General features: G+C 40.7%; 1 protein-coding gene across 5 annotated transcripts in view; it reads left to right on the top strand.

The window, feature by feature from the left end:
- Positions 1-7,536: 7,536 nt before the first annotated feature.
- PHF21A (PHD finger protein 21A) overlaps positions 7,537-23,837 on the top strand; it is a 251,601-nt gene continuing 235,300 nt past the window's right edge. For all 5 annotated transcript variants that reach the window (XM_084631686.1, XM_084631689.1, XM_084631690.1 and 2 more), the window contains exon 1: positions 7,537-11,022. The gene's annotated coding sequence lies outside the window, so the exon portion shown is untranslated. The remainder of the gene's footprint in view (positions 11,023-23,837) is intronic.

Genomic DNA, 23,837 nt, shown 5'->3' with positions numbered 1-23,837 from the left:
TGCCTCTGGCCTTCAACCCTCTTATAAGAGCCAGCTGGGCCCTGATTGCACTGACTACAGCTGTGGCTGCTTTCCCCATCAGCCTACTTTCCCCATTCACAGCCCTCTCCTGGGCTGCTTTAACCCATTCCCGGCAGGAGCAGGGTGACCACCTCGCTACAGAGGCTTTCTCAGAAAAATCTGCAAGACAATGTTTAGGGTGAGAAACCTCATGGAATTTTCTTAAAATCATTTCTTTAAGGTTGAGATATCCCTCCTCCAGAAATGGCCCACATGTCCCATTGGTCTTCCCAGATTCCGTGAATCCACATGCACAGGCACATTATTCCACTGGAGTTGCACTGGCAGGACTTCCTCTACCTGCCACTACCCCTGCAAGGGGAGGGACAAACCAAAGGTAGCTCAGCCTCAGGCTATATTACCTTTTTAGCAAGAATACTATGCTGCTAGTTGCCGGGGGTACCTCCTGGCTCCACTCTGATCCCTCTTAGTCACACATAGATCCTCAGAAACACAAGAATATAGGAGTGTGCAGTGGAGGTGGATGTCCCAGCCTCTGACTGGGAATCATAGAATATCAGGGTTGGAAGGGACCCCTGAAGGTCATCTAGTCCAACCCCCTGCTCGAAGCAGGACCAATTCCCAGTTAAATCATCCCAGCCAGGGCTTTGTCAAGCCTGACCTTAAAAACCTCTAAGGAAGGAGATTCTACCACCTCCCTAGGTAACGCATTCCAGTGTTTCACCACCCTCTTAGTGAAAAAGTTTTTCCTAATATCCAATCTAAACCTCCCCCACTGCAACTTGAGACCATTACTCCTCGTTCTGTCATCTGCTACCATTGAGAACAGTCTAGAGCCATCCTCTTTGGAACCCCCTTTCAGGTAGTTGAAAGCAGCTATCAAATCCCCCCTCATTCTTCTCTTCTGCAGGCTAAACAATCCCAGCTCCCTCAGCCTCTCCTCATAAGTCATGTGTTCTAGACCCCTAATCATTTTTGTTGCCCTTCGCTGGACTCTCTCCAATTTATCCACATCCTTCTTGTAGTGTGGGGCCCAAAACTGGACACAGTACTCCAGATGAGGCCTCATCAATGTCAAATAGAGGGGAACGATCACGTCCCTCGATCTGCTGGCAATGCCCCTATTTATACATCCCAAAATGCCATTGGCCTTCTTGACAACAAGGGCACACTGTTGACTCATATCCAGCTTCTCGTCCACTGTCACCCCTAGGTCCTTTTCCGCAGAACTGCTGCCTAGCCATTCGGTTCCTAGTCTGTAGCGGTGCATTGGATTCTTCCATCCTAAGTGCAGGACCCTGCACTTATCCTTATTGAACCTCATCAGATTTCTTTTGGCCCAATCCTCCAATTTGTCTAGGTCCTTCTGTATCCTATCCCTCCCCTCCAGCGTATCTACCACTCCTCCCAGTTTAGTATCATCCGCAAATTTGCTGAGAGTGCAATCCACACCATCTTCCAGATCATTTATGAAGATATTGAACAAAACCGGCCCCAGGACAAACCCTTGGGGCACTCCACTTGATACCGGCTGCCAACTAGACATGGAGCCATTGATCACTACCCGTTGAGCCCGACAATCTAGCCAGCTTTCTACCCACCTTATAGTGCATTCATCCAGCCCATACTTCCTTAACTTGCTGACAAGAATACTGTGGGAGACCGTGTCAAAAGCTTTGCTAAAGTCAAGAAACAATACATCCACTGCTTTCCCTTCATCCACAGAACCAGTAATCTCATCATAAAAGGCGATTAGATTAGTCAGGCATGACCTTCCCTTGGTGAATCCATGCTGGCTGTTCCTGATCACTTTCCTCTCATGCAAGTGCATCAGGATTGATTCTTTGAGGACCTGCTCCATGATTTTTCCAGGGACTGAGGTGAGGCTGACTGGCCTGTAGTTCCCAGGATCCTCCTTCTTCCCTTTTTTAAAGATTGGCACTACATTAGCCTTTTTCCAGTCATCCGGGACTTCCCCGGTTCGCCACGAGTTTTCAAAGATAATGGCCAATGGCTCTGCAATCACAGCCACCAATTCCTTCAGCACTCTCGGATGCAACTTGTCCGGCCCCATGGACTTGTGCATGTCCAGCTTTTCTAAATAGTCCCTAACCACCTCTATCTCCACAGAGGGCTGGCCATCTCTTCCCCATTTTGTGATGCCCAGCGCAGCAGTCTGGGAGCTGACCTTGCTAGTGAAGACAGAGGCAAAAAAAGCATTGAGTACATTAGCTTTTTCCACATCCTCTGTCACTAGGTTGCCTCCCTCATTCAGTAAGGGGCCCACACTTTCCTTGGCTTTCTTCTTGTTGCCAACATACCTGAAGAAACCCTTCTTGTTACTCTTGACATCTCTTGCTAGCTGCAGCTCCAGGTGCGATTTGGCCCTCCTGATATCATTCCTACATGCCCGAGCAATATTTTTATACTCTTCCCTGGTCATATGTCCAACCTTCCACTTCTTGATTTCACCATTAAGCCAAGCTGGTCGCCTGCCATATTTACTATTCTTTCGACTCATTGGGATGGTTTGTCCCTGTAACCTCAACAGGGATTCCTTGAAATACAGCCAGCTCTCCTGGACTCCTTTCCCCTTCATGTTAGTCCCCCAGGGGATCCTGGCCATCCGTTCCCTGAGGGAGTCGAAGTCTGCTTTCCTGAAGTCCAGGGTCCGTATCCTGCTGCTTACCTTTCTTCCCTGCGTCAGGATCCTGAACTCAACCAACTCATGGTCACTGCCTCCCAGATTCCCATCCACTTTTGCTTCCCCCACTAATTCTACCCAGTTTGTGAGCAGCAGGTCAAGAAAAGCGCCCCCCCTAGTTAGCTCCTCTAGCACTTGCGCCAGGAAATTGTCCCCTACGCTTTCCAAAAACTTCCTGGATTGTCTATGCACCGCTGTATTGCTCTCCCAGCAGATATCAGGAAAATTAAAGTCACCCATGAGAATCAGGGCATGCGATCTAGTAGCTTCCGTGAGCTGCCAGAAGAAAGCCTCATCTACCCCATCCCCCTGGTCCGGTGGTCTATAGCAGATTCCCACCACTACATCACTCTTGTTGCACACACTTCTAAACTTAATCCAGAGACACTCAGTTTCGTACCGGAGCTCTGAGCAGTCATACTGCTCCTTTACATACAGTGCTACTCCCCCACCTTTTCTGCCCTGCCTGTCCTTCCTGAACAGTTTATAACCATCCACGACAGTACTCCAGTCATGTGAGTTATCCCACCAAGTCTCTGTTATTCCAATCACATCATAGTTCCTTGACATCACCAGGACCTCCAGTTTCCCTGCTTGTTTCCAAGGCTTTGTGCATTTGTATATAAGCACTTGAGATAACCTGTTGATCGCCCCTCATTCTCAGTATGAGGCAGGAGCCCTCCCCTCACAGACATTCCTGCCTGAGCTTCCTCCCGGTATCCCGCTTTCCCACTTACCTCAGGGCTTTGGTCTCCTTCCCCCGGTGAACCTAGTTTAAAGCCCTCCTCACTAGGTTAGCCAGCCTGCTGGCAAAGATGCTCTTCCCTCTCTTCGTAAGATGGAGCCCATCTCTTCCTAGCACTCCTCCTTCATGGAACACCATCCCATGGTCAAAGAATCCAAAGCCTTCTCTCCGACACCAGTTGCGTAGCCATTCGTTGACTTCCATGATTCGACGGTCCCTACCCAGGCCTTTTCCTTCCACGGGGAGGATGGACGAGAACACCACTTGCGCCTCCAACTCCTTTATCCTTCTTCCCAGAGCCACGTAGTCCGCAGTGATCCGCTCAAGGTCATTCTTGGCAGAATCCTTGTGAGATAATCTCACACACAAAAGATAGAGATGGAAAAGTCTAGATGTTCCCAAACTTTTTGTCTTGTGAATGCTGCCCTTCCCAGTCATGGTTATGTAGACCATGTCCCCTCCCATTCATAATCATGTAACATCCCAGTCAGCTGATATAGAAAAATGACATTAGAAGTGTGTTTAATGTATTCTAAAAAAAGAACAGGAGTACTTGTGGCACATTAGAGACAAACCAACGTATTAGAGCATAAGCTTTCGTGGGCTACAGCCCACTTCATTGGATGCATAGAATGGAACATACAGTAAGATATATATATATATATATATATATATATATATATACACATACACACACACATATAGATAAGTTGGAAGTTACCATACAAACTGTGAGAGGCTAATTAGTTAAAATGAGCTATTATCAGCAGGAGAAAAAAACTTTTGGAGTGATAATCAAGATGGCCCATTTAGACAGTTGACAAGAAGGTGTGAGGATACTTAATTTAAGGAAATAGATTCAATATGTGTAATGACCCAGCCACTCCCAATCTCTATTCAAACCCAAGTTAATGGTATTGAGTTTGCATATTAATTCAAGCTCAGCAGTTTCTCCTTGGAGTCTGTTTTTGAAGCTTTTCTGTTGCAAAATTGCCACCCTTAAATCTTTTACTGAGTGGGCAGAGAGGTTGAAGTGTTCTCCTACCGGTTTTTGAATGTTATGATTCCTGATGTCAGATTTGTGTCCATTTATTCTTTTGCGTAGAGACTGTCCGGTTTGGCCAATGTACATGGCAGAGGAGCATTGCTAGCACATGATGGCATATATCACATTGGTAGATGTGCAGGTGAACGAGCCCCTGATGGCGTGGCTAATGTGATTAGGTCCTATGACAGTGTCACTTGAATAAATATGTGGACAGAGTTGGCATCGGGCTTTGTTGCAAGGATAGGTTCCTGGGTTAGTGTTTTTGTTGTGTGGTGTGCGGTTGCTGGTGAGTATTTGCTTCAGGCTGGGGGGCTGTCTCTAAGCGAGGACTGGTCTGTCTCCCAAGATCTGTGAGAGTGAGGGATCATTTTTCAAGATAGGTTGTAAATCTTTGATGATGCGCTGGAGAGGTTGGGGGCTGACGGTGACGGCTAGTGGCGTTCTGTTACTTTCTTTGTTGGGCCTGTCCTGTAGTAGGTGACTTCTGGGTACACTTCTAGCTCTGTCAATCTGTTTTTTCACTTCAGCAGGTGGGTATTGTAATTTTAAGAATGCTTGATAGAGATCTTGTAGGTGTTTGTCTCTATTCTAGCTTCTTTTAATGCAGTTTAGCCACTGGAAATTAGGAGGAAAGTGCCGCATGATCAGCCAGTTCTCCAGAGACTAAAAGCTAGTTCTCCAGTTTGGGAACCTCTATTGTCAACTCCTTTAATGAGGTTCATTGTAAGACTGCTCTCTACAGTATACTAAATAGTGCTTTCTCCAATCTTGCTTTAAATGTCCCAAGCATCAGCACTATGCCATTATTTCCTAGGAAGAGGGAGGGAGAGTGATAGTGGCATGAGATCATGTAATTTTTATAATTTTTTAAAAGTAAATGTTGATAAATTGATTTTCAGAGATATTTCCATATTAATGTTTCATCTTCTTAATGGTGATGTTGCCTTCCAATCTTCTTGGTTTCAGCCAAACTGATTGGAAGACACTCAAATATGAAAAGCAATGTAATTGGGAGCAGTTGTTCATATATATTTTGATCCAAACTTCAGCGAGATCAAAGATAATCTTTCCATTGACTTCCATGGGCTTTCGATCAAGCCCATATATTGCAGAGCTTTTAGGAAACATACTTGGAAGGGAATTTGACTGATTACATTATATCTTTGACATTTACCAGAGAAAGTGTAATATTTGTATGGACTGAAATTTGAATTTTAACAAACTGCAACAACACTTTACTTTGGTGTGTGTGTGTGGGAATAACTTTTCTTGTACACTAACTGAGAAAATAGCCACCAAGTGCTCTTTTAAAGTTTCATATAAATGCTTTCTGGGGTGGTTATGCTGCCACCGTGAAGGAGACACACCAGATACATGTATGTGGGCACAACATTTCATAATAATCAGTTTGTGTAAAGCCTTATCTGGATACCTGGGGTATAATCAGCTCTTACTACATGCATGAAGCAACCATTAGCGCTCCTGGGAATCATGCTCAGACATCCATGACAGATTCTATTGTTTATAGTTTCATTTACATATCTAGTTATGGGGTTGATGAGATCATTTTAATTTTTAAATCACAGATTTAAAAGCAGGAATGACATTGCAAATTCTTAATACAACCAGGTTTCAGAGTAGCAGCTGTGTTAATCTGTATCCACAAAAAGAAAAGGAGTACTTATGGCACCTTAGAGACTGACATTTATTTGAGCATAAGCTTTCGTGAGCTACAGCTCACTTCATTGGATGCATCCGATGAAGTGAGCTGTAGCTCACGAAAGCTTATGCTCAAATAAATTTGTTAGTCTCTAAGGTGCCACAAGTACTCCTTTTTTCTTTTTGTTAATACAACCAGTTACACTTCTGATAATCGGTATCTGAGGATTACCTGTTCTGTTCATTCCCTCTGGGGCACCTGGCATTGGCCACTGTCAGAAGACAGGATACTGGGCTAGATGGAGTATGTTCTATGTTTAGAAGGTTGGGGTTATGAATGTAGAATGGTAACATAGGGTCTCCTCACACAGACTATTTAGGAGATGAAAGTAATTATTTCTCGATATTCATTAAGGTATTGAATACGTATGACCTCAATGCCACACAGTATTTATATTCTCCCTATGGGTAATTTTCAAGTACATGTAAATGTTCTTTGGTGGACACTGTCCAATTTCCTTAATTTACAAGGATAAACTAATTACTAGACCCTCATCCATTTCTACACTGTATAACTTATTCAAACTGCATATAACAACACAACAGAGTAAACCCACTAACCACATATTTCACCATCACTAGGTTTCTTTTAATTCACAAAAAATAGATAAAATGTTGTGCCCTTCATACGGAGTTCTAAACAAAACCAAACACAAGAGTCAAAATGAGCCCAAGCCTATTTTTAGAGTACACTGACTCACCTTTTTACCAAAGCTTTTCCACAATAACTAAAGATAGTAATTAAGTATACACATTAACTAAAGACACTTGCTCTGATCTACAGGGTCTGAACACCCACAACTTGTGCTGATGTCAATGCAAGTCACTGAGTGTTAGGTAACTGCTCTACAGCTATGCCTCTGTAGCGCCATTGTATAGACACTTGTGAGAGCGATGGAAGGGGTTTTTCTGTTGCTGTACTTAATCCACCACTCCAAGAGGCAGCAGCTAGGTTGACAGAATTTTTCCACTGACCTAGCAGTGTCTATGCTGGGGCTTAGGTCACCTTAACTACATCTCTGAGTGGTGTGAATTCTTCACACCCCTGAGCAACACACCTAAGTTTTAGGTGTAGATCATACCTTATGCCCATTTAAAAGTCCCCGCCCAGGCCAAGTAAATTGAGGTAGCTGAATTTAAGAGAGGTTAAGAGCAGATTCCAATATGGTCAACCCATCTGAATGTTAGATGCTGTATTTGTTTGTTACAGATAGCATAAACTGAAGAGAGAAGTGTATAAAGTAAAATACAAATATTTCTTTAAAATGGACAGAGTTTAATAAAGATATTATACAATTAATAAGTTCCAGTCACTATATAATAATCTAGGTCATATACTGCAATGGCTAACAAGACGTTTGTGGCAGTTAAAAGCATTTGGCTTCACCTGTTGATTCTCAAGACATCCAAGCAATGCCAATGTCCACTGTAAACCAACAAAACACTGCTTGGTATGTTCTATAGGTATGTCTTCACTACCCGCCGGATCGGTGGGCAGCAATCGATCCAACGGGGATCGATTTATTGCGTCTACTCTAGACGCGATAAATCAACCCCCGAGCGCTCTCCCATTGACTCCTGTACTCCAGTGCTGTGAGAGCTGCAGGCAGAGTCGAAGGGGGAGCAGCAGCAGTCGACTCACCGCGGTGGAGACACCACGGTAAGTCGATCTAAGTATGTCAACTTCAGCTACGTTATTCACGTAACTGAAGTTGCGTAACTTAGATCAATCCCCCTCCCAGTGTAATTATCTTTTAGTATTGCCAACCCCAACCATTCAAAAATCATGAGAAGACCCCTCAAAATCACATGATTTTAAAAAATTGAGGGTCTTTTATTTGCCTACTGTTTGAGCCTTTAGGTTAAGGTTAGGTGTTCCAGCTTGTATCCACAACCCCACAGGCTAGAAACATATTTAAAAATAAACAAAACCTGATATTCTCTCATCATCACATAACTTGAGACGCGAGGGCTTTAAGAAATGTCGCGAGACTCATGATTAAATCATTAGTTGGCAACACCAGAAACTGACTGAAAAGCACTGGAAAATTAGCAGTTAATTAAATAAACAATACCACGGTCGCCCAATTTTTTTAGACGGTTCTGATAGTAAGCATTCTGGTAAATCCCCACTCACTTTGAACACATAAGAATTCTCGAGGTGATAAAATTGTATATTACTACCCAATTACAATGAGTCCCTGAGTTACTCATCATGACTGCTTTATGGATTTAGTTTCACAACATAATAATGAGTTCACCTGGCTTCCTGAAATATCTGTAGAGATTATACACACACTTACTTTTTTCACAAATTGTGACAATGTTAAATAAATAAGACAACATGGCCACTGCTTAAAAAATAAAACCACTTTTGAATTACATCCGATGAAGTAAGCTGTAGCTCACGAAAGCTTATGCTCTAGTAAATTTGTTAGTCTCTAAGGTGCCACAAGTACTCCTTTTCTTTTTACGGATACAGACTAACATGGCTGCTACTCTGAAAACTAAAAAATGACTTTCTGTAAACATTTCTGAGAATCCTGTAGTGTTTAGCAAATGAACAGTCCCACTGATTCAGCAGTGATGACTCAGATGGGCAAGGTAAGGCCAAAATGTTTTTGAGAAACACATTATCGTTTTACAGTCCACAGATACATGTGAGAAAGGTATGTGTTATCTGTGTTAATATATTATAAATTATATGCATAAAGACTAATACTTTACAAGCAAATGATTATTCTTTGTATTCTTGTGACACCTAAGAGACCTAGTCATGGATTTGGGCCCTATTGTGCTAGGTGCTGTACAAATAGAACAAAAAGATTTTCTCTGCCCTGCTTCATACTTATTTTAAATATACACATTAAATGCTTTGGATGTATAAACAGAATTACATTTCTTTATATTTTGATTATATTGCTATTAAAAACCCTCCTCATTTCCCAAATTCCTTCCTTAGTTGTCTCACATATAACTCTTATTACAACATTAATAGAACTAACTTTGCCTGTTTTGATCTCTCCTGAAATTTTAGCTTTCCACTATTTTTGAAAAACAGTAGTTTATATATTACTGCTGTTTTCTGTTACTCAACAAAGCATGAAACCAAATGGCAGCATCACTCAGAAAGAATAGAAAATAAATAAATAACTTAGAAAAACAAAAACAAGTGCATTAAGGGGAAAGAGAAGAGCAGCAGTGAAGAAGCAATGAAATCCTCCCTGCCTCCTAAGTAGATGTCTCTACTAATTCTAAAAATAATATGGCAAAGAGCTAGCAGTTTGTTGTGGAAGGAGGATGGTTGCTCCTGGGAGGTTATAATTTGCTTTGGGAATAAGGATGTATGAATTTGTCCTTTCTTCCTCCTGCCTTGGAGCATTACCCCTTGAATTGGGATGAAAATGCTGGTGTTTCTCCTTGTCTTCTTTTTCCCTGATGCATCAGCTTCCTGTGCAGAGCCCTTTGCACTGGGGGTGATTATTCTTGTGTTTCTCCTGCTGCCCTGTTGCATCAACTTCCTGTGCAAAGCCCCATGCATTGGGGTGATGATTCTTGTTTTTTCCTGTTGCCCTGTATCGATTTCCTATGCAAAATCCTTTACAGTAGGGTGAAGATGGTTGTGTTGTTGCTGCTGCCTTAGTGCATCAACTGCCTGTGTAAAGCCCCTTGCATTGGGGTGAGTATTTATGTTTCTCCTCCTGCCATGGTGCATCAACTTCCTGTGTAGAATCCCTTGCATTGGGGGTGAGGATGCTTGTGCTTCTGCTAGTGCCCTGGTGCATCAGCTTCCTGTGCAGAATCCTTTGCATTGGGTGAGGATGCTTATGTTTCTCCCCTTGTCTTGGTGCATCGGCTTTCCTACGCAGAACCCCTTGCGCATTGGGGTGAGGATACTTGTGCTGCTCTCCTGCTGCTGCCTGCCCCGGTGCATGCTCCCTCCCTCCCCCGCTGCTGCTCCACTAGAGTTTGGTGCCCTACTTCACTCTACTTTAGTTTCACTCACTTTACATCCGGGTTTTTTCCCTAGGCAATGGGCGCCGTCGCACAGCCCGTTCCTTAGGCAAAGGGAAATAAATTCGCCGCACCAACACGTCAAGTAGTCCCCTCAGGAGGAGCCAGCGAACCCTCCCTCCCCGCCCGGCGGAGGCTGGCGACCTCTCCTTTCGCACTTCCCGGGAGGCGGCATGGGGTCCAGGGAGGTGGGAACTCGCCTCGCCCCCAATCTCTGTGTCCTCCCCCGTCTCCTCCTCCTCCTCCCCTTCCCCGCTTCAGAGCCGGAGTAGCTGTGAGAGAGCGTGTCGGGCGCGCGCGGCGGAGCTCGGGCGCGCGCCCCAGGCAGGCAGGGAGGCCGGCGGCGGAGTGATCCCGGCGAGCGGGTGCTGCGGCCGGGCCGGGTGAATGGGATTGAAGAAGAGTTCAGCTTCTCGGCTTGTTTTTGTGTCACAGTTTCTCTTCTCCTGCGCCTCTTCTGCTTCGTTCCTTTCTTCCCGTCCGCCCCCTGCTCCCCCCGGCAGGCGGAGCCCCCTGGGGAGAGGGGGAAGGAAAAGGACCTCCCAGAGGAGAGAGAGAAGAGGAGGAGGAGAAGGGAGCAACCTACCATCTTCCACTCCCAGCTTAGATTAAAGAAAGTGAGAGGAGGAGAGAGAGGAGCCCAGAAGAGGGGGACAGGGAGGCCCAGAGGAGCCGCAGCACCTTCCCCCTATGAAGAAGAGCCCTCCCCCTCAGAGAGAGGTCCTGCCAGGGGGACCCCAGCCAGCCACCAGCAGCAGCACCACCAGCAGGGTGTAGTATCCCACCTTTTGGATTCTCCTCCTCCCTATTCTCTCCTTCTGCTCTCTTCTATGAGTAGCTCTATCCCTCGCCTCCCCCGTGCTTTTCTGTCTGTGTCTCAGGGAGTTGGTTGGGGGAGGGTGGAGGAGGATAGCTGGGGGGGGGGGGGGAGAGGAGCAGTCTACATAGGACGCTTCAGCCAACTTGGAGCTAAGGAGCAACAACTTCAGTGTAACCCCCCCATCCCAGGCCGCCGACCCCCAAGGGGATAGAGCCCTAGGGGGTCATGTCCTTTCTCCCGCCCCTGCATGCACTGAAATAAGTTTCTGAGGAGGGGGAGCGAGAGATGGAGGTGGGCGACACAGTGGGGTTGTGGTGAGGAGCAGGGGGAAGGAGATGACACATTGCACTGGGGATGGGGTGGGGGAGGGAGGTTTGTCCCCTCCTCTCTGGTTTTCTTCAGAATGATTATTTCCAGGCCCTTTGCTGTTGGTTTGATTTGTTCCCTGTGATGCGGAGAGGGAAGTTTTATTATTATCTTTGAAACGATGCTGCTTTGATTATTGAGAATTTGTAGTAAAGCTGCTATTGCAGGGTTGTGTGTTTTTTTTTTTTTTTGGTTTAATTTGCCTTTGTGGCCAGAGCACTGGGAAAATTCCGTTTCTGCAAGTTGTAATTCAGAAGCATCTCCTGCCCCCCTCGTTCTGGGTCTGCCCTTCTTGTACAGGTACAAAGCTCAGTGGAAGGACACCTCTGGGATTTCACACTCCTACTTTGGCACATATTTGCGATGATTAGAGACATGTACCTTTTCTCTTCCATTTCTCTCTCTCTCTCTGTGTAGGAGGAGTGGGGCTGTGTGTGGGACTCTGCCATTTGGTCTAGTCCCGTTGTGCACGCTCCTCTCACCGCTTCTTTTTCTGTTTGCTTCTTTATTATTCTGAGCTTCACTGTTGATAGGATTTTTTTTTTCTCTGACCACATTTGTAGCATGGTGGGTGCTTGCAGGACTGCACTGTTAGATTTTTAGATGAATTTATATTGGATCCACACATGGAGTCCTTTATTCAACTTCTACTCACTTGAGTGTCACAAAATGAATATGCACTGGTTAGGGTACAAATGTGCTTGAACAGAGTAATTTCCAAGTTCCTAATTCTTTTAATGGGGCATGATTGCTAGTGCAGTGGTGGCTTTTGTTTTCCTTGGTTTGTAAATGTCATCACAGTTCAGTCACATGCTAGAATATTCTTTGTTTAGATATCAAAGTAGAGTATTCAGTATGTCCCCACTTTTTTATTTGAAGTGATGGTGCTCCCCTGCAAGTTTTATCTATTTATAATTGTAGATGAGAGGTTTTTTTACTTGATGCTTGTTAGGCCCAAGCACTGAACTTGACATGAACTTTTGTTCCTTTTTTTATCACAGTAGTGACTGGGTTTTAAAAAAAATCCTATTGGGGACAGTAATTGTCATGTTGTGTACAGTAGGTCTGAGTGAAGGAAAAATCTGATATGGGCAACTTGTGCCCTGCAATCTTAACATTTTAATAGAGAGTGACATAGCTACATTTGCACACTGGTTAGTTGGATGAGTGTGAGAATTTTCTCAGCCTAAATTCATTCTTTATTAGAATGAATTTATCATCACATTAAACATGTATTACCTTGGTTTCAGAAGGAAAACTAAAGGGCAGTTACCCCATATGCTTATATTAATGGGGCACTTTTATTAATATCTTAGAATTTTAAGTGTCTAATGTGCTATCTGCTATTTAAAATGTAGGTTTGCTTTTTGCCTTTCACTCAACTTTGACAATGAAAACTATTGGTTAGTTTCACTTTTGATTGTAGGAAGTTTCATATTTGAGATTTCTTCATTCTCTAACCCAAAGCTGGTGCTGTTTGCATTTTCTGTATTTTAGGGGAATGTTTAAGTATCAAAATAAACTTAGTTGTCATAAAAATTAATTGAAGAAATATGGTAATAGGTTTTATAGAAGCTTAATAAAAGCTTTAATTGTTTTTAAGTTTTGTGCCTTAACCTACTTGCCAGTGTTCCTGTAAAGATATAATACAAAACACAAACCGCCCCTTCCCCCATCCAACCTATAAACTTTTGAAAGGTCTGTTTTAGGTAAAACGTGAAAAGTCCTGAGAGTTGGTAACTATGTCCAACATTAATATACTACTGTATATTTATTTGATTAGTATTTAAGAGCAAGGTCTCCAACCAAAAACTTCACCCACAGCACAACTAGTGTTTTTATAAATCCATACTAGTTAAAGTAGTTATTCACCCACATTTTAGTAGAAACATCACTTTTTTAAAAAAAAAAAAAAAACTGGGAAACTCTTTGATTGCTGAATGAAATTACTAGTTTTCCTGAAGTAAAGAATTTTGTAGTTTAGTAAATATTGTGATAGTTCTCAAAATTTATTTTCCCTTAAAATTGTTTTTCACTTTAAACTTTGTCTTATTGAGATTGAAAAAATTAGATTCTTGTGTGTGTGGGCTTATATCTTTTAGGAGTTTGAGCAACTGATAGCAGGGATGTTAAGCAATCCTCTTACATGATTGGAAAGTTAAAGGTGTCCTCTCCTTTTGTCACCTTTGAGGTTCTCTTTTTGTAGAAGCAAATCTTTGTAAGGTATTGTCCAGCAGGAGGTGCTTGTGCTGCAAATGCCCACCAGCAGCTGGAAATTTACATCATACCTGGAACATACTCTAGCTCTACTGATCTGGGCAATGAAGGATCTGATTTTACTCCCAAATTTGGATTATTGAGTTTCAATTAAGAAGTAGCAAACCTGGTGTACTGATACATAATTAAAGGGAGCCTCTCAAGGTATTTTTCATAATTCAAAAAGTATTTTTACTATTGTCTAGAATAATTACCCATTGGAAGGTTAATATTTGAAGTCTTTTCTTCTGGTTTTGTCTTCTTTCCCTTTTGCATGTAGGGTTATTTATGCATCCTGGGCTGGGCTACTCTTGCCAGTTTGTTTTTATAAGGGTGCAGAAGTCTGCTGGGTTGCTGGTATTGACTTTCTTTCCTCTTGGAAGTGAAAACATAAAAGCATTTTATTTTAAAAATTTTTGGAGAGGAGTTGTAGGAAGTCATGGATTTTACAGTTGTGGGGTGTTTTTTTTTTTTTTTTAATATTTGTATGTTCAGTTTTGGATATCCAACTTTGACAGTAAGTCAAAGTTTTAATGTAGGATTTTTAAAGTGTATCCCCTGCCCCTTAGTGTTGAACTTGCATTTCTATTAAGAAACACCCAGGCCCTGTACTATTATCTCTATATATTCCTATTTTGGGGGTGATATACTGAGAAGTTTTGAAAATAGAAATTGTGAACTTTCTTTTGCAAAGTATTGAACTGATTGGATATGCACAAAACAGATCAGTTTCTTGTTTTAAACATATAAACTTTGTTTTAATTCGGCCCTTGGTGGTTTTGTTGTTCTGTATACTGTAGGAAAGTTCTAATAGCGAAGATATGTCATCATTGTAATTGTTCATGCAATTTGTTTTATAGGGAAGTAACTGTCCTTAAATATGAAAATATTGGAGCTATTTAACTGTTCCAGAGTGTTTGGTATGCTTTGTTTTCTGGATAACTTTACTTGAATGAAATGAATTAATATAATTGGAATTTGTTTACTATTGATATTTCTGGTTAAATATTACATAAATCTTAACATTTACAAGGACTCTGTGGGGTATCTTATTTAGTATGTTTTGGGCACTGCATATTAGATAAACTGCCCTGGTGCCCTGTTGTTCTGTGTATCTTCATGCACATGTCTATAATTAGATATCTTTTTAAACTCTCTACAACTTGGTATGGCCACAGACTATGGACGAAAGCTTCTTTACAGAATTTAAGAGATGGACGCCATCTTTAACTATTTCCACCATGACTTAAGTGTCAAGGCAAACAGGGTATAATGCTGTAAGGAGATATAATTTTTTAAGATGTCTGAACCCATAGAGTCAAACAGCCGTGGATAGAAAGAGGCTAACCTTGTTTTTAAATTTTTCTGTGCCAGGCATGAGGGTACTGTGGGTTTTACCATGCAAACCTTTACTTGTACAAATAGTTCTACTGACATGGGGCATATCTAGTCTCTTCTGTAGGTGTGGAGTCACCGTAGAAGAGGGAGCTGGTGCAGTTCCACTGTGCAGAGGGGCATTCCCTGAGCCTGACCATGCAGGAGGAGAGGCCCTGATGTAGGAGGGAAAATGCAAGAAGATCCATCATTATATGCATCTTGTCTTCCCCTACCCCCACATGGGGCAGTGTAAGAATCTACTGAGGCTAGTTCTACCACTCTTAAGGTCTGGAAGGAAGATTCCTGCCCCTGTGCATGTTCTGATTGTCCCACCAAGTTACTTGTGCCAGAAACTAGGCTCAGGGTTTGTGCTAATGCGTTCTACTTATACAAAAGTTTGTAGGATCAAACCATAATTTGAGAAGGTGGAACAAGTGTGGTTCAGGTTCTTGTGTGTATTGACTACAACAGGCAAGATGTTTGTGTCCTGTCTTGTTAATACTTGTTACTGGAGGGTGGACTGGAAGATAGTTTTTGTACATGTCTTACATGTAAAAGGTGGTGAAAAGATTAATATGTCAAGTTTGGTCTGGTGTAGAGGAGGTATTTGGCTCGTGTCAATTATGAAGGTACAGATTGTGCCTGTAGAAAGTAGGCCTAATTTTGGATGGAGGATATTAGGAGTACTTTTACATTTCTTTCTTTTCCCCAATCTTTTTATTTTTGTCATGTTATAAGGACACCACCAATTTAAAAGTCTCTTCTGTGTGATTCTTTTTACCTATCATTGTTACTTGTAATAGATTATTATAACTATTTTATTCTTTGGTTTTCTCTTTGTACATTTGACAACACTTTGTATATTTGGTTTCACCTTTTGTCTGTGTGAATTTTTGACACGGCAACAATGGAGAGAAAAATATCTTAAAATACTAGAATATGTTAGTATTACAATAACAATTGGCAAGGAGACTTGGGACAGGAGCTGAATCAACTACTAATTTATTTGTTTTTAAAATTGACAACAGTTTGAGTTGAACTTGTATCCTTAACTCTAGAATTTTATGGCCTTCAAATTGTGTTTTAAAACTATATAAAGCTCTTTTAGGTCCCATATATTCCCCCTTAAATTGTCACACTTAAAGCTTTAACGACATTTTTAGTCTTGAAATTTCTATATGTTTTTAAACGTTTTTATTAAAAATGGCTCTGTGACACATGGTTCATTATAGGCTTCAAAAGCAAGGATGTATTGGTTTCTATATTTGTTAATATTAATGCAAACCAGTGCACGGTCCCTTGCAGAGTTTATAATCTCTACAGCAGTGGTAATCTCTGCCTAGAAGCTCCACACCCTGATGTCTTGACCTATTCCAGAGCCTCTGCATTCAGACTTTTTTTTTTTTTCCCCTCTCATCTGCTATTGCAAACACCCACTCTTTAGTCAGAAGTAATATGTGGAGGCTGTGTTTCTCAAAAAACTGGATCATGTAACTTAAAAATTAACCACTCTCTCTCAAACTCTTACATAGATGCTCTCTTAAAAAAAATCAGATGGTGTGTCAGGAGTGTGTTTCTGTTTGTGAGTTTATTATAGGCATACATTTTATTTTAAATTATTATTTCTTAAAATAGCACCTTTTTTTCCCTGAATAATTTTACATTTCCACACTACTGTGCTTTAGGGATAAAAGGCCACATTACCAAGTTCATTCACTATAAAATTGGCATTGAATATGCCTTAAAAGAAGGAGAAGGTGAGTGAGGTAATATCTTTTATTGGACCAACTTCTTTTAGTGAGAAAGCGCTCTTAAGCTGTTCTCCTCATCACGTAATTAGGAATGTGCTCTGAAAATCTTAGCTGGTGTTGCATATTTTTTCATGGGGGACTATCAGATGCCTGAATGGTTAAAACAGAGTGAGGAAGAGGATAGGGTCTAACAGGTTGGAGACTAGTACTATGATGGGCTAATCGATGTTTGGACTCTATAGGGCTGTGAAAGAGAACTCTAACGCAAGAGCCAAAAGATGGGTTTTGTTCTTGTTTTGACTGCATCCAGAATACAAACTCTCAGGACTTGAAGGGAAGAAGGAACAGCAGAAAGTCACTGATTCCTCCCCACTTCCCGCTGGGGATACAAGTATTGTTAACCATGTGCAGCTTCAAAGTAGTGTAAATGCAAACAAAATAGTAGTTTATTTCTTTAGTTAATTATAAGAGCTTTAAACTCTTTTAACCAAAACTTCTAAGTAGTAATAATTATTTTCTGATAAACTGGCTGATAGTAACCATGGCAACAGCTGTCTTTGGCCTTGTGGACAGTATTATTGCTGTATTGATGAAGCCTTTAGTTGTTTTTGTAGCCTGTTGCCTATGTGGGGAAGTGCAGTAGAATGTCTTTCAGGTGACTTAAGCAGCATTGCCAGTCTGTTTGTTGCAATGTGCCATTGCCTGTCTCTCTCATGTTCTAGAATCTCTTGGCCCTTTCTCTGCTGCATGTTTGTGGAGGTGCTGATAATGCCTGGCTGCCTGGAAATGCAAGAACTGTGCTGAGCCTCTTAGTACAGACTGTACTTGCATTTTTCACTGGTTTTTGCGGGGTGTGTGTGTGTGTATCTTAATTCAGAGCTCAAAATAATAACTTATGGGCTTGGAACACAGTATGATTTCCTTCCATGATAAAGCCTTCTTAGAACAGGCTGGTAGGGGGAGCTGGCCTTCCCTCTATTGAACTGGAATACGGTGTATGTTTTCAGAGGCCTATACTTAAATACAGCCATTTAATTTTCAGCTAAGCTCAACTCCCTTTTTAGAGAAAGGGCAAGCTGCTGCTTCAGTGCATTTTGGTGATCGAGGAAAAGGGTAATATGTTTCCAAGTAATAAGTAGTAGGCAAGGGAAATACTCCCGTCACAAAAATACTTTTCCCAGTGAAAATCAAAAGTGTTATTTGAAAACCTTCTCTAATGTTATTGAATGTAACAGTCCTGATAAAAATACAAGTTGTTTAAAAAAATAATGTATGCAAGCCAGAACCTTTTCTATAGATTTTAATCTAGACAGTTACTGCTTTTTTTGAGTTACTGGTGAGTTTAGTGATGTTGTTGTTGTTGTTGAAGTCTGTGTTCATCTTAAATTTGATTAATATAATGAATAATGTTGACTTTCGTGTAATGTACTTTGGGATCTCGGTGTGGTATGTATATATGATACTGTAAAATGAGATGGTCAAAATATGGCCCCTGGAGATATGTATTATAGTCTACATCTGACCTCATCTTAAATAAGAATGCGGCTTATCATGGAGGCTACAGGTCCCAGTATGCAGAGCTTTATTTTTATTTAAAGCAGCCTGCTAGATAAAGATGAACCATTGCATGCTGGGATCTGTAGTTTTCATGAGCCAAACTTTCACATTCATGGTAATGGCTTGTGAACACTGCTATACTTTATGTAAACTAGATATGGTCCTCAGGCTCCCAGCAAGCTGCTTAAGTGGCCCTTAGTTGAGCAGTTTGGAAATCCTTGATGTTCATATTGTGCAGAGGAAATATTCTTTATTTACAAGTTCCTTGTAACCTCCAGTTGAGTAGTTTGTTTAGAGAACAGTAGTTGTTGGAATACTTCTTTCTGCATGCAGAATAATTATGTAATTAAGTGAACTAATATACTACTTGATTTGTGATTGTAAAGGATACTAATTGTGATTCTTGAGTTTTTTTACATGTTTCAGAGTAATTCTAATGTTATGGATGTTTAACATTTGGCACCAAAAGTCTTTACTCATCTGCTACCAATATTGTTTCCTTCTTCTAAATTAAAGCATTGTAGCTGTGTCGCTTGTACTGCTATAGTTAAAGATGAGTAGAACGAAAGGCTTTTTGCCTGCCAAGATATGACTTCAGTGTTCTGTGTTTATTGAGGTCCAGTGATACCATAACTAACCTCTGGAGCAGAGAAGTGCCTTCCTTTCACTGCATTAGGGGTTAGTGATGTCATTAGCTGTTACCAGGGAAACACAGAACCCTGAATTCAGGTTTTGGCAGGTAAGAGAAGGATTAAATTACATTCAGATATTTTGATTTCAAGTGTCTTTGAGCATTGCTTATCATTCCCTAACATAGGGAGAGTTCCCATTGAAGTCGGTGGATGTCTTGCCTGAATAAGGACTGTAGAATCACTTTTAATTAATTTTTAACCCTTACAAATATATTGGGCCAATTTAATCCCTTGCATACCTTGATAGGCTTCAGTGGAGTTAAACCAGAGATAAATTTGTTCCTTGTCCAAGGTCTTGCACGCCAAATTTGATATAGAAATTTCTAAGTGTCCTAAATTTTTGCTTTAAGTAAACAGTTTTAACTCTCTCTAAACAAGTATTTAGGGAGAACACCTTTTTGTTACATAATTAACTTTTTCTTAGTGGTTTATTTTAAAAATCAAAGTAGTTGTGAAGTTATACAAGAGCAAAAAATCTGAAATCAGTGGTTGAAGAAATAAATTTAAATATTTAATGCACCAATCCTGCAAAACCTTATATATGTACTTGACTTAAACATGTGAGTAGTCCTATTGAAATCAGTAAGAAAACTCACATACTTAAACTTCGGCATGTGTAAGTTTTTTCTGGATGGGGGCCTTAGATGTTTAATCTTGGAAAGTGGCTTCTGGGCATATGCAGTAACTAGTTTTCATACAGGTCCTTATGGTAAAATAATTTTCTCTGACTCACGGAGCACATCTAGTTGTCTGTATGCTCTCCTTATACCTGTGCGGAAAGTTGGAGCTTTCCTATGAAGATCTGAGAGGGAATTTTATCCGCAGTACACATTATTTGAATATATATTTGCATAACAGTTATCAAAATAGTAACTCTCTTCTACCCATCATATGCATTTCAAAATATTTTAAATATTTAGATGGTAATTAGCTCCTTTTGAGGCATGAAGTTTATTTTTTCAGAGCTGGTGTATTGTGTATATTAAGCATTTTATTTCTGGTGATTGTCTTTAAAACTCATCTGCAAAAAAGGAAATTAATATACAAATTTGTTTAAATAATGCCTTGTTCGTATGCATAACTAGTTAGTCATAGCTTTCTCTAAATATGTTCTATATCCACACACAACATAGTTAATACTCTGTTAGTAGCTATGTCAGCTAACCATGTGTCACCCTTGCCAGAAGCCTGCTCTGTAAGATAGTGCAATGACCTGGTTACAGAAAGATGACCGTTATTGTGGTGTAAGGGTGAAACCCCTAATTGTTCCTGTGTATCTGGGTATGCTGGACCTCTTTCCTAGCTCTTTGTGTGGTAGGACATCTCAGATGGCATTGCCGAACATATTGCTGGTGCTGCTCTATGTGTGTCTCTTCCAAGGACTCTAACCCTGCTGAGGTAGTATGTGATAGATGTCCTGTTTACCCAGAATTCACTGATAAAAATACTGTTAGAGAGTGTGGTAAGTGTGGATGTACAGGCGTACGTGACACAGAGTTGTGTTGTGAAAAAAGTTGCTCTGTAAGCATATCTTGAATTGTAACAGGGTTGGATACATGTGTCATGACTTGGAGTGAAATCCTGGCCCCAATGAAGTCAATGGAAGCTTTGCCATTGACTTCAGTGGGGCCAGAGTTTCACCCTGTTATAAAAATATAATTGGACCTAGTGCATAAGGGTAAGAGTCAAACTTCACTAGGCAATGTGGTCTAATGGATGGAGCACTGGAATGGGACTCAGGAGGCCTGTGTTCTATTCCTGTCTCTACTGTTGGCCTTTGGGTGGCCTTAGTTAAGTCACTTAATCTCACTGTGTCTCAGTTCCCCCTCTGTAAAACTAGGATAATGATACTGACCTCGTTTGGAAAGCACTTTGAGATCTACTTACAAAAAGCACTATATAAGTGCTAGATTATATTATTAAAGGGTTTTTTGCTTTAATTGGCCAAAGTAAAAAAGTAGCCAGAAATTAGTCCTTGTTGTGCCCAAGCTATAGCATTGATAAGTCTGTATTCAAAGTTGTTGTACCAGCAAGACAGGGTAAATGGTCAGTTTTTAACAGCATTGTAAACGTATCTTTTTGTAACTTAAAAAAGGAACCTGGAGGGCTCAGGGGACTGGTAGTGAGAGATATGATGAAGCCTTTCACTGACTTGAATCCAGTTTAAGTCCATAATAAACAAAATTTCTTACAATTTCACGTCTATTTGGTCTCTGTGAATTGAGATGGTGATACCAATCCTGTTCCTGTTTTGTCTTACAAATTAACCATCATATTTGGTATTAATTGGTCTTCTTGTTGGCATTCTCTTTAGAGAGACCAAAAATTAAAGGATCTGGCAAACAGAACTCCACCTTTATCCCATGGAGAGGATGTCTGCAGATTAAGGCTGAAATGAGTTAGAATAATGAACTACTTCTGTCCATGCAGTACTTATCCTTTGGGTCACCAGAGCTTGAGTCCTGAAGTGAATTCTATGTAGGTGGAAATTTTTTATCCCACTGAGTTCTATTGACTTCAGTAGGACTTTACTCGAGGGCAGGGGGGCTCATTGCAGGACAACCTGGAGCTCATTGCAGGATCAGAGCTTAAAGTTTCAGTTTTAAGGGCTGCTGATTGCCATGTTTTACCAGATTTCAATTAGCTTCAAACTCAAATTAAACAAAACTCTTTTCCCTGCTTCAGATATTTCTCATTATTGTTTATATAACAATTTTGCCATAGCTTGAAACTTGAGAAGTTTTTGCCATGTTGTTACAGAGGCTGTTCATGAATGCCTGATTGCTGGTATAGAATTTTTATAGAAAAAGACTATTGGAGTAGTTGCTTAAGATAAAAGCACCTTATGAGTACTGTAATTGTTATACTGAAATACAATTGTAGCCAATCAAATCATAGACATGTTGGACAGTTACTTTAAATGTTAAATTGAAGGTGGTTCCTTTTTAGGGGGTAATAACAGTATCTTCTTGGCCTCAGAGTTGATTAGCTCATGATAAGACTGTTACTGTGTTAATAGGAAGTTGTTATACTGACATTTTAAATTTAATATTGAAATTGTAAATGAAGAGAAAAGCTGTTAAACACAAACTAAATTTGCTGTCAAACTGCTGAAAGGAAAATGCTTTAAATTAAAAAAAAAAAAAAGACCCTTTTGGACCTTTCTTTTCAGTTTCTGAACTCCTGTAATTTCCCTTCTTCCTTCCCTTTTGTAATCCTTTACCCATTCTCCCCATCTCCTCGTTGGAGGTCATCAGGGTTTTTGTCCCCAAAATAAATGTTCTATTTTGTTTACAGTAAGCCAGATATATCCCTGGTGTAATTAGTGACTTCAGCATGCTACATAAGGGATAACTTCGTCTCATTGTTTTTAAGAATTGAGGTTCATGTGATCCCTTGCATGAGCAAAGGGATGAAAATCTGTCAGATCTCTGCTTATGGCCACAAGACATTGTTGGATAGGTAGCACTTCATTGTCTGTCTTCACCCAAGCCTGGCAGAAGTTAGTCCTCAGGGATCCATCTCTGTGGCCATGGAAGGGATGGCCCAAGGGTCAGGAGAGGTTAGAGATGGAAGATGGATGTTCTCCATATGCTTTGCTGCCTTTCCCTCACCTTTCTAACAAGGTTAAGTGTGCCATTAAAAATGTACACTGACAGTACCATTATTAACTTTTGTGTTCACGTCCTCTGCACTGTTGCCCCTTCCTGTCTCTTTGGGTTTCTAGGAACAGTGGACAGTAAGAATCATGTCACTTTTTATGGGACTAAAGCTTATTATATTGTGGGGAGGGAGCTTGCCCTTGCTTTCTTTGTGAGACCCTTTCACAGCAGTTTCCAGTCCCCTATGTGACTTTTTTCCTGACGTGTAATGATAAATCTGAATTGTGAGGGGTTGATATTCTTCCAGTATAAACAATGTAAGAGAAAAGTCTTGAACTGTAGGGAGTGAAAGATGCAAAGAAAGAGGTGGAAGGAAGAAATTAAATATTTCAATATTTTGTGTGTGTGTGTGTGTGGGGGGGGTTGTTTTTGTTTTGTTTTTTTGGTTCATAAACCTCATTTTAGAAGTGAAATTGGTCCAGTTAAAACTTTTTGGTAGTTTTCTTTTTTTCATGTAAAATGTGGAATTTTTCTGATTCCTGTGACTTCATTGGTAGCACAGAACTTGAAAATTTGAAAGTGTCAGTCAATCTGTATAAAGAGATTATAATAGCCATTCAGAACAGAGAGATCTGCATGATAATTTTAGTCATAAATGACCATACAATGACTGTTCAAATGAAGTATCTATAATAATCAGAGAGCAGGGAATTGCACAACTGGAAAGTGGCATTTTGGACACTTGTGCCATATGAATAATAAACAATAAAAATGTCCATATCTACCTCAGTTGTACAGCAGTCTTGCATGCTGGCTGTGAATTCCATTTATTTTCACTATACACAAACTAAAATTGTACACTAACACAATTTCTTATCTGATTGGAATAAGTGTTCCCATTACATGTTTTATAATGTTATAGTTTGCAAAGTTTCTCTGTTCATATTGGCTGCTAATGGCCATCAGAAAAAATTTGCATTAATAACTGTACAGTTACAGTAGAACTACCATTATGAACACCTTGGGAATGAAGGTTCGTAACTGAACAAAATGTTCTTCAAAAAGTTGTTCTTCAAAAAGTTTACAACTGAACATTGACTTAATACAGCTTTGAAACTTTACTGTGCAGAAGAAAAATGCTGTTTTTAACTGTCTTAATTTAAAC

This window comes from Lepidochelys olivacea (assembly GCF_965140295.1).
Source record: "Lepidochelys olivacea isolate rLepOli2 genome assembly, chromosome: 6".
In the NCBI taxonomy this organism is placed as follows: domain Eukaryota; kingdom Metazoa; phylum Chordata; order Testudines; family Cheloniidae; genus Lepidochelys; species Lepidochelys olivacea.
This window is presented reverse-complemented; position numbering and strand designations above follow the sequence as displayed.